Source organism: Carassius carassius, chromosome 21 (assembly GCF_963082965.1).
Source record: "Carassius carassius chromosome 21, fCarCar2.1, whole genome shotgun sequence".
NCBI lineage: Eukaryota > Metazoa > Chordata > Actinopteri > Cypriniformes > Cyprinidae > Carassius > Carassius carassius.
In genome coordinates this window covers 13,578,714-13,587,461 of record NC_081775.1, presented here as the reverse complement: position 1 = coordinate 13,587,461, position 8,748 = coordinate 13,578,714, and the positions used below count along the sequence as shown (strand labels likewise).

The window sequence follows — 8,748 nt, the reverse complement described above, 5'->3', positions numbered from 1 at the left end:
TCAATAAAAATAAACTCAAGTTATAATGGGCGGTACAATGTGATTGCAATATTTGATGTACCCCAGTGGGTTTGCTTGTCTGTTAATCCACACACACACACACACACACACACACACACATAGGCAACTTTAACTGCTTTAACTTTATCGCAGTGCTGAGTAATTGGCCATTGTAGAGATGGAGGATGAGATAACACTGTGACACTTCAGGCTCTGGGGAACTTTGATAAAAAAACAACCCTTTTTCCTCTTCAGTGGTGGGTGACCAAGGAGAGAGAGAATGATAGAGGAAGGGAGGGATGGTGGTGTGGCGGTATGGATGGGCGGAAAACTGGATGGGTAAAGAGAATGAAAAGACTGCAGAGCAGAAAGAAAAACAGAGCTACAGAAAAACAAACCCTGACATCATGGAGCAACTTTGAAAATGAATGTAGGTCAAACCAAACCTGGTCTTAATGTTACACATAAGACCACATAATGTTTCCAGGCAGATAATCAGATCAGATGGTTAACAGAAATCTGATCAAAACATCAAACAGTGTGCTTTCAACACTATTCCTGTTTTAAAGGGATAGCCCACCCAAAATCTGTCTTATGATGAGCTCAGGTTGTGCCAAACCTGTAGTTTCTTTCTTCTCCTGAGCTCAAAAGAAGATATTTTGAAGAATGTTGGTAACCAAGCCGCTTCTGGTTCCCATTGACTCTCACAGTATATTTTATAAGAAAGAAACACATACAGGTTTAGAACAATTTGAGGGCAAGTAAATGATGATTTTCATTTTTGACTGAACTATCCCTTTAATTTCTCTAGTTTGGCCTCTACATCAAGATGAAAGAGCACTGAAACATCCAGTGTTTGAGGCAATGTGAAAAAAACGACTGACTCACGCTTATGAATGTCAATTCAGGGATTGTTATTATTGTTATTTTTTCGCTGGCTCTCTGAAGGTTACCCTGACACACATCCATTGTAAATGTCAAAATGCAAATCCACAGACTCACACTCGACATTAACACCACGAGGCAACAATATGAGGTGGCTGTGTGTCAGAGATTCATCCTGTGAGATCACCGCCATATTGTTTTACTTTAGAAAAGCAGGAACACATGTAATGATGCTTACAGTATAAACCGCCGATTACACAAGAGCTTGAAACGAGCTGCCCACACAAACAATGTGCCCCAAGCGGGTCAACATCATTTACACAGAGATATGGAAATGAAACTCTGTTGACATATAAGACTCCTCGGGAAGATTGTGTGTGAAAGGTTGATTAATTCTGGAGCGTCACGGATGTATGGCTGTTGGTGCCTGAAGGCCGTGGTTGGCTGAGCTGCAGAGAAAAGGATTCAGATCATTAGTGAAACCACAGGTCATTTACTGAGCCCACAGTGTGATCTCTATGACACTATTCTTCAATGTTAAAACACTGTATCCACAGCTTGTGTCTCCACGGGCTTCAAATAGCCCAGATGTGCAGGGCCTGGAGAGATGCAGCTCAGGGGGTGTAACACATTCATGTCTCTGAGCCATTTGCCAAAAAGTGCATGTGTTTTCTGGAAATGCACTAATATTTCATTTGGATGACAGAACCTTTGATATTTAGTTTGGCCATTTTAAACTATTTTTGATCATTATGTAGACATTATGTTTGTGGTTTAAATAAGTCACAAATACAGGAGTCTGGTAATGCCAAACAGTTTTGGTTCCCAATGACTTCCAGTGTAGTTTTGTTCTTAGAAAAAACAATTAACTTAAGAAAATCAATAGGAACTGAAACTGTTTGGTTACCAACATTGTTCCACAGAAGAAAGGAAGTTATACAGGTTTGTATCGACATAAGTGTGTGAGTCAGGTCTGTCCTTAGCTGACGCAGGGCCCAGGACTGATTTTTGAGTGAACTATCCCTGAAAACCTTCTCATATTATTTTGTATTCTTTAGATTTTAGACATTAAATTATTGACATTGTTTCCTAACAAAATGTAAAAATAAATAAATGATAATAAACAAAATAAAATAAATCAAAACAAAAATAAATAAACAAAAATATTACAATTAAAATGATGAATCATCCCGTATGAATCTTATGACACGGTCATACAGGATTAATAATGACAATGAAATGTCAAGCAGAAATTATATTTCATATTTGTTACAGTTTAAGTGATCTCTCTCTCTCTCTCTCTCTCTCTCTCTCTATATATATATATGCTTGTCTGTATGTGTCTGTATGTCTCTCAGATGAGATGATAAAAATGAGCAATGCTTGTTTAAACTCACAGTTGCTGCTTGCTACTTGTTACCTCCAAACATTTTGTTCTTTAAATAACATGTTAAATTTATTATTATTATTTCCTCTACATGGTTTCCAAATCACTTATTTATTAAATCTTTAGTATATTATTTGTATCAGTATATCTTCCTATTCTGTTCATATATCTTCTGACAAGTGGTGTGATTTGCACTGATTTACATAGCAGTGGGACCTATTTTCAAAAGGAGCGCACTGGCCCTTTAAGAGCTGAGAAACTGCACTTGACGTCCAGCGGACTCTTGCTTTGCCAGCAGCAGCAGTCAGTCTCTTTCTCTCTCTCTAACATACACACACACACACACACGCGGATTCAAATCATCTCTGAACCGCAGAGATTCTCCTTCAGTCGCTTCGTGTATTTACAGCCGCCGCTGCGAAAAACCACTAGATAGAATGGGCACGAGCTGCTCTTCTCGAATCACAGCCGTTTGGAGATAAGAGGGCGGAAACGCGAGTAAAACAGACAGAAGAGATAGAAAAACAGAGGAGGAGCGCGAGAAGGCCGAACCCATCGAGGGAGCGCGAGAGCAGCCTAGTTTCTCACGCGACAGGCGCGCGGCGCTCCAGTGGATTTGCGTCTCAACCCGACGAGGACGAAAACACGCCCGTAGCAAACCGTACATGTGGATTATTCGCGGAAATTTCTTAATTTCCTCCTCTTCAGAAACTACATAAACGTCCAGTAGCGATAAGACCTTCACCTTCCGCGGAGAGGTAAGTTACTACAAGATGTTTTGACCACGAGTCTGTCAGCCGTTTATCGGTTTTAGGGGAGTCATGACTTCTCAGAGCCGTTGTTGGAGTCACGGGGTTTGTCTGCGGCTAACGGCCATTATTCCTTAACTGAACCTCTGCTACATTGAATGAGCGTCTCCGAGCAAGGCGGAAATCAACAGCTCCGTGAAGACTGGCCGGCTAGTTAGCATAGCTAGTGGTATTTGTGATTTAATGTAGCCGGAATGCCGTTAAATGATGACCGGCACGTTACGTTATGTATTCGATTAGCTTTCTAGCATTATAAACAATGTTTTGCAAAGCACACTGTCTTCCGTTGAGCAATTTTCGGGGGTCGGCTGTTGAGCTAGCTGATTTAGCTCGGATTATGTGTTGTTGTATTGTATTGAATGCTTGGCTAGTTCTATAGTAACGCTGCCGGGTTCAAGCATAGGATGAGACGTATAGTTTCAGTCTGTTTTGGATGCGGTTCTTGGGTATTAATCAGACTCCAGATGGGGGTATCTTTACTCGTGCTGCAACAAGGTCCTGGTTTAGAAAGAATAGAGCTACATAATGATGCCACTCGAGGAGCTTTGATAAATAGTTCTGTCAGTTGGCTGTTTTTTTTTGTACTAGTAAAGTAAAATAATTGCAGGAAGACTGACACAAAACTTTAAAATAATACAATAATAATATTATACTAATAAACAACACTGAATAATAGTCATATCTACATTTACACTCTCACACACACACACACACATAACATATATGTATGTATGTATATATGTATATGTGTGTGCGTGTATTTGGGTCAAAGACAAAAAAAGGGTTTAAGCATAAAAACAATATGTGTTAAACTGCTTTAAACTGTTGTTTTATATTTTAAAGTTTTTCTGTTTAATTTAAATGCATTTTGGTTTTTATTTTTCTTAGCAAAAAATATATATCATAAATTTTTCCGATTTACAAAAGGCACCCACTAAAATATCATTGTGTCACAATCTTCTCACATATTTAAAACAAAAATCTATTTATGACATATTAAAAGATTTATTTCAATAAAATTTAATGTGCTTCCTTATTCTTTAATATAAAAAAAAAATGTATATTTACAAGTCAGAAGTAGCATGTTGTTTGAATTTTTACATAAATATTGTTACACTGAATGACAGTGTAACATTGTTTCAACCAAATTTTGACATTGTATTCTCCAAAAACTTATTTGAATCCTTAAAAGTAGATATGTTACTTATATTTAATGTGCTATATATGGACATAACATAACTTTTGTAAATTTCTTGTGATGTGGACATCTTAACGTATTTGAACCATTTATATATACATAATAAATATACACAGTACACACATTATGAAAACAAAAATGAGATCAGATATCTGATACTTTTTTATTTTCTGTCATTAATACAACGTTGTAAAGTTGTGAAACTGCATATTTCCTCAGAATGACTTGTACTCTGTATGAAAAATGTTTTGAATAGTTCCTGTGGCTCAAGTGGTAGAGCATTGTGTTAGCAGTGCAAGGTTGTGGGTTCGATTCCCAGGAAACACATGTTAGGTAAAAACTGTTAGCCTGATTGCACTGTAAGTCGCTTTGGATAAAAGCGTCTGCTAAATGCATAAATATAAGTTTGGAAGCTGCACTTTAAAAATATAAGGCAAATACAGTTTCCTTTTTTTGCTGTTATATATATATATATATATATATATGCACACATACACCATTTGCCTCTTGGAAAACTGCCAGTGTTACTTTTAGATAATGTAAAAGTGGGTGTCAGAGTTTAAATATTTTTCTCAGAAATTGGGACCACTGTCCCTACCCCCAGCCTCTCAAATGAGTATGCCCCCAGTATATAGATAACATTTAATGGTTAAAGACCAATAGTGCATGGGAATAGCTTTCACCGACTTCAACAGTGGTTTGTGAGCCCATATTTAGAGCTAGCACTCATGCAGTGATGTAATGAAAAGCAGTTGTTCAGAGACTTTGGTTTCCTTCATTGTACTGTAAATATCACTAGGAAAGCATTGAGAAGTCTTGCATAAACACGACGGGTAACATTGTTTGTGGACCTCCTGCCCACTTCACAAAGCTCTCTAACACCTTCATAGCTTGCTGATGATGAGGTTGGAACTACACTCCATCTCGGATGTTGTTATTAAGGGTCAATAAATCATAGTGGATACCAAATGCTTGTCAACAGCTGTTGATTTGCACATGAAAGGCAGTGGAATGTGAAAAATGGAGGCCACACAGCTAAAGTGTATTAGTGTAATTGGACATGGGCCAGCAGAGGGGCTTTTTTCTCTTGAGCAGCATTTTTTCCCACTGTACATTAGAAGAGAACAAAGCACAGTGTCATAAGTGGACCAGCGAGATGCCTGAACCCAAAACAGAACTGGCCTCAGACAACCTCTTTGCTCCACAGGGCTGCCAGGACTCATGGCCAGAAAACAACAGATTTGTTTTGGACTCACATCAACTCCAGTTCCACCCCTCTGTGTTGTGTATTGAGTAATGATATTCTTTCTCGCTCTCTTCACTGCTCCATGCAGATTGTTGATAAGCACTGAAAATAAATGAGTTTGCCTTTTAAGCATTGTCTGCTGAAACGTGGAGCTAGTTTACCACTTTATCTCTGTCTGTTTTCAAAATGCTGTGCATAGAGTCTAATGCACAGTACACAGCAGTTTTGCAGCTGCAAGCTATATTACAGCCGGCCTTCTCCTTAATTCATGTCAGATGCTTTGTTTCTGCTCATAAACTGCGGAACATACTCGAGGACTATTCAGGGACAAGATAAGGAGTTGATAGCTTACAAAGTGTTTGTCCTTGACCGTTCTTCACTTTGATAAATGAGCAGCTAGAGTGGAACAGCAAAGGAAATTAAGTGTATGCAAAATGCTTTCTGTGTAAGCAGACTCCTTGGCTTGTCATCATGCTGTCAGTCTTTGAATCGACTGTGGTGGACTGCTTTGCTGTGTTGGCTGTGTTTTGCCCCTGCTGCAGTGCTGCCTCTATAAGGCTCCAGAAGAACTGCTCCTCCTGCAATCACTGTGTATTGAAAAATGTTGTTCTTTCATAATTGGAAGGGCAATTTGTTTTGTGCTGTTATAGGTGTTAATTACCATCAGCCTTGTTTACTTATATATTTTTCATGTTTATGTTAAACCCTATTCAGAAATTTGAGTTTTGTAAGGTTTTTTGAAAAAAGATTCTTATGCTCACCAAGGCTACATTTATTTGATCAAAAAACTAGTAAACAAGTAATTTTGTTGTTACAATGTTGTTACAATGTTGTTTTTATACAACTCTTGAGTATGTTTTAAAATGTAATTTATGCCTTTGACAGCAAAGATGAATTTTCAGCAGATGTTAATCCAGTCTTCAGTGTCTCAACATCTATCAGAAATCATTCTAATATGATGTTTTGCTGCTCAAGAAACATTTTGTATTGTCAACGTTAAAAACAGTTGCACTTCTTAATACTTTTGTGGAAACCATGGTACTTTTCCTGGAGTCTTTGAGGAATTGAAATTTCAGAAGAACAGCATTTGTATGAAATCAAAATTGTTTGTTTGTTATATCATTAAAAGTGACTTTATTGTCACTTTTGATCAATTTAATGGATCTTCGCTGTACAAATGTTTTAATTAAAAGAATAATTTATGTATTGATTACATATCTGCTCTTTCTGTTGTTCACCTCCTTTAAATGCAGTATTTTTGGATGGTTTAGACTAACAAATCACACATTACACATTATAGTTAATTAGCTTTAGTTGCAAAGAGCACTTCACTATTACCAATTTTTTTTTGTTTTTTATAAAAAAAAACAAACACTTTCAAAGAGTATATTTACAGGCCTTTTGGATCGATGAATATTCCTGTTAGAAAGTGGGCTATGAGCTTTCCCCTTTAACCCACTGTTGTGTTCAGTTCTCTTGCTTGCTATCAGCAGCAGTGTCATATCAGACACTGTTAGATTGCTGGAGTTTCCCCAGTGGTGGAGTGATATCAGCATGACGTAACCACTAGAGTTATATGTGTAATGTTTACACTGGTGTGTTTGTTAGCTCATTTAGGCAATAATACCCCATTTCTGCTCTTGATGGCACCGTACCTGGAGAGAAGTTTATGCTGATCGGTCATATATAGAGCAAAATATTTTTCAATTAAGAATTTTGACAGGTTAAGAGAGAGAAATGTGTTATGCTATTTAGATATACAAGTAACAAATCAGCTTATGAATGGTTAATGAAAGTTTAAGTAAATGAGTGACATTGACTATGTGACAATACTACACAATAACAATAAACAGAACTGTAAAGTCAAGTTTCTTTTATGCAAAATGGAACTTTAAATAATCCTGATGGGTATGACTTGATTCTATCAGAATTAAGCCTGACCAATCCCATTAGTTAAGGCATAGTTTTGTACTAACTCCAGTGGCATCTGTCCTGCACTAGTGTTGGTCAGTTTTATGAGTTATGGCTGGGCAATATGTGCAAAAATTCTTATCTCTGTATTTTTTGGCTGATTTGTGATGTACAGTATATATCTCTGTGTTTTTGTATTTGGATAAAAAAATCTGTATTTAATATATATATATATATTAAGGGTTGCACCGGTTGACCGGCCATAAATCGGAACCGGCTGTTGGTTTTTGGTCTTTTTTCGGCCGATTTTTTTCAGAAGTGCGCCCGCGTGCACAGACTTCATTGTAATCGTTCGCTATGTCATTTGTGTGGAAGTATTTCGAAATCTGTGTGTAGGACACGGGCAGCCGATCAGCACTGGAAATGCAGAGCTTCATGTCTGAGGCACAGATAGCAGGAAGCGATCAGCCATTGGTGTACTGGCGCACAAATAAGAGTCCCTTTTCTGTGCACACTGAAGCTGTACCGGTCCGCGCCCTGAACACGAGTAGATCGTGAAGAGATGTTCAGATCAACTTCTCACGTGTTGGATGAGAAACGAAACGGACTAAACTGTGACAAAACTTTTTTTTTTTTGTAAATTAGAACTTGCATACACGTTTGAAAAGCCAGAAATAAACATCAGTTCTGTATAGGATGATTATTTTTATTTTACCTTAAAATTACATAGACTTAATTTGGTTTAAAAATCACCTGCTGTAGCACACTGAGAAAAAGTGTTTCATTTATCCAATTAAAAAATTTTAGGGTAATGATTCACATCTGTATTTTTTAACTTAGTTATTTATTAAGACAATAGTTATTTATTTTCATTGGCTCAAGTTAAAAAAATATAGATGTGAATCATTACCCTAGTTGTTTTTTTTAATTGGATGAATGAAAACACTTTGCATCTTTGTTTTATTCACACCAACAATATTTGATTTGAACATTTTGGAATAATCTATTTATATAGCATACTTTTATTTAGTCTGTAAATAAAGACACTGGTAAAGACCTTTTTTTTTTTTTTAAACCAAATTTAAAAACTAAAATACTGAATGCTGATTAAGAAACATCTTATTGAATGGGTGTTGATTGTGTTGTTTGGACTGTAGAACTATGCAGTTATTGCCTTTTAATTTCACATGGTTACAGTTAATCTTTTAATTTAAGGCCAGTTCTCTGTAGTTTCAACCCAATTCAAAAACAAAAGCTAAATGCTGATGTCTGTACCATCTATGTTTGTATTGAATGTAGGCTACTTATTGTG

General features: G+C 36.9%; 1 protein-coding gene across 3 annotated transcripts in view; it reads left to right on the top strand.

Moving 5' to 3' along the window:
- Positions 1-2,604: 2,604 nt before the first annotated feature.
- ncor2 (nuclear receptor corepressor 2) overlaps positions 2,605-8,748 on the top strand; it is a 144,274-nt gene continuing 138,130 nt past the window's right edge. For all 3 annotated transcript variants that reach the window (XM_059503402.1, XM_059503403.1, XM_059503401.1), the window contains exon 1: positions 2,605-3,030. The gene's annotated coding sequence lies outside the window, so the exon portion shown is untranslated. The remainder of the gene's footprint in view (positions 3,031-8,748) is intronic.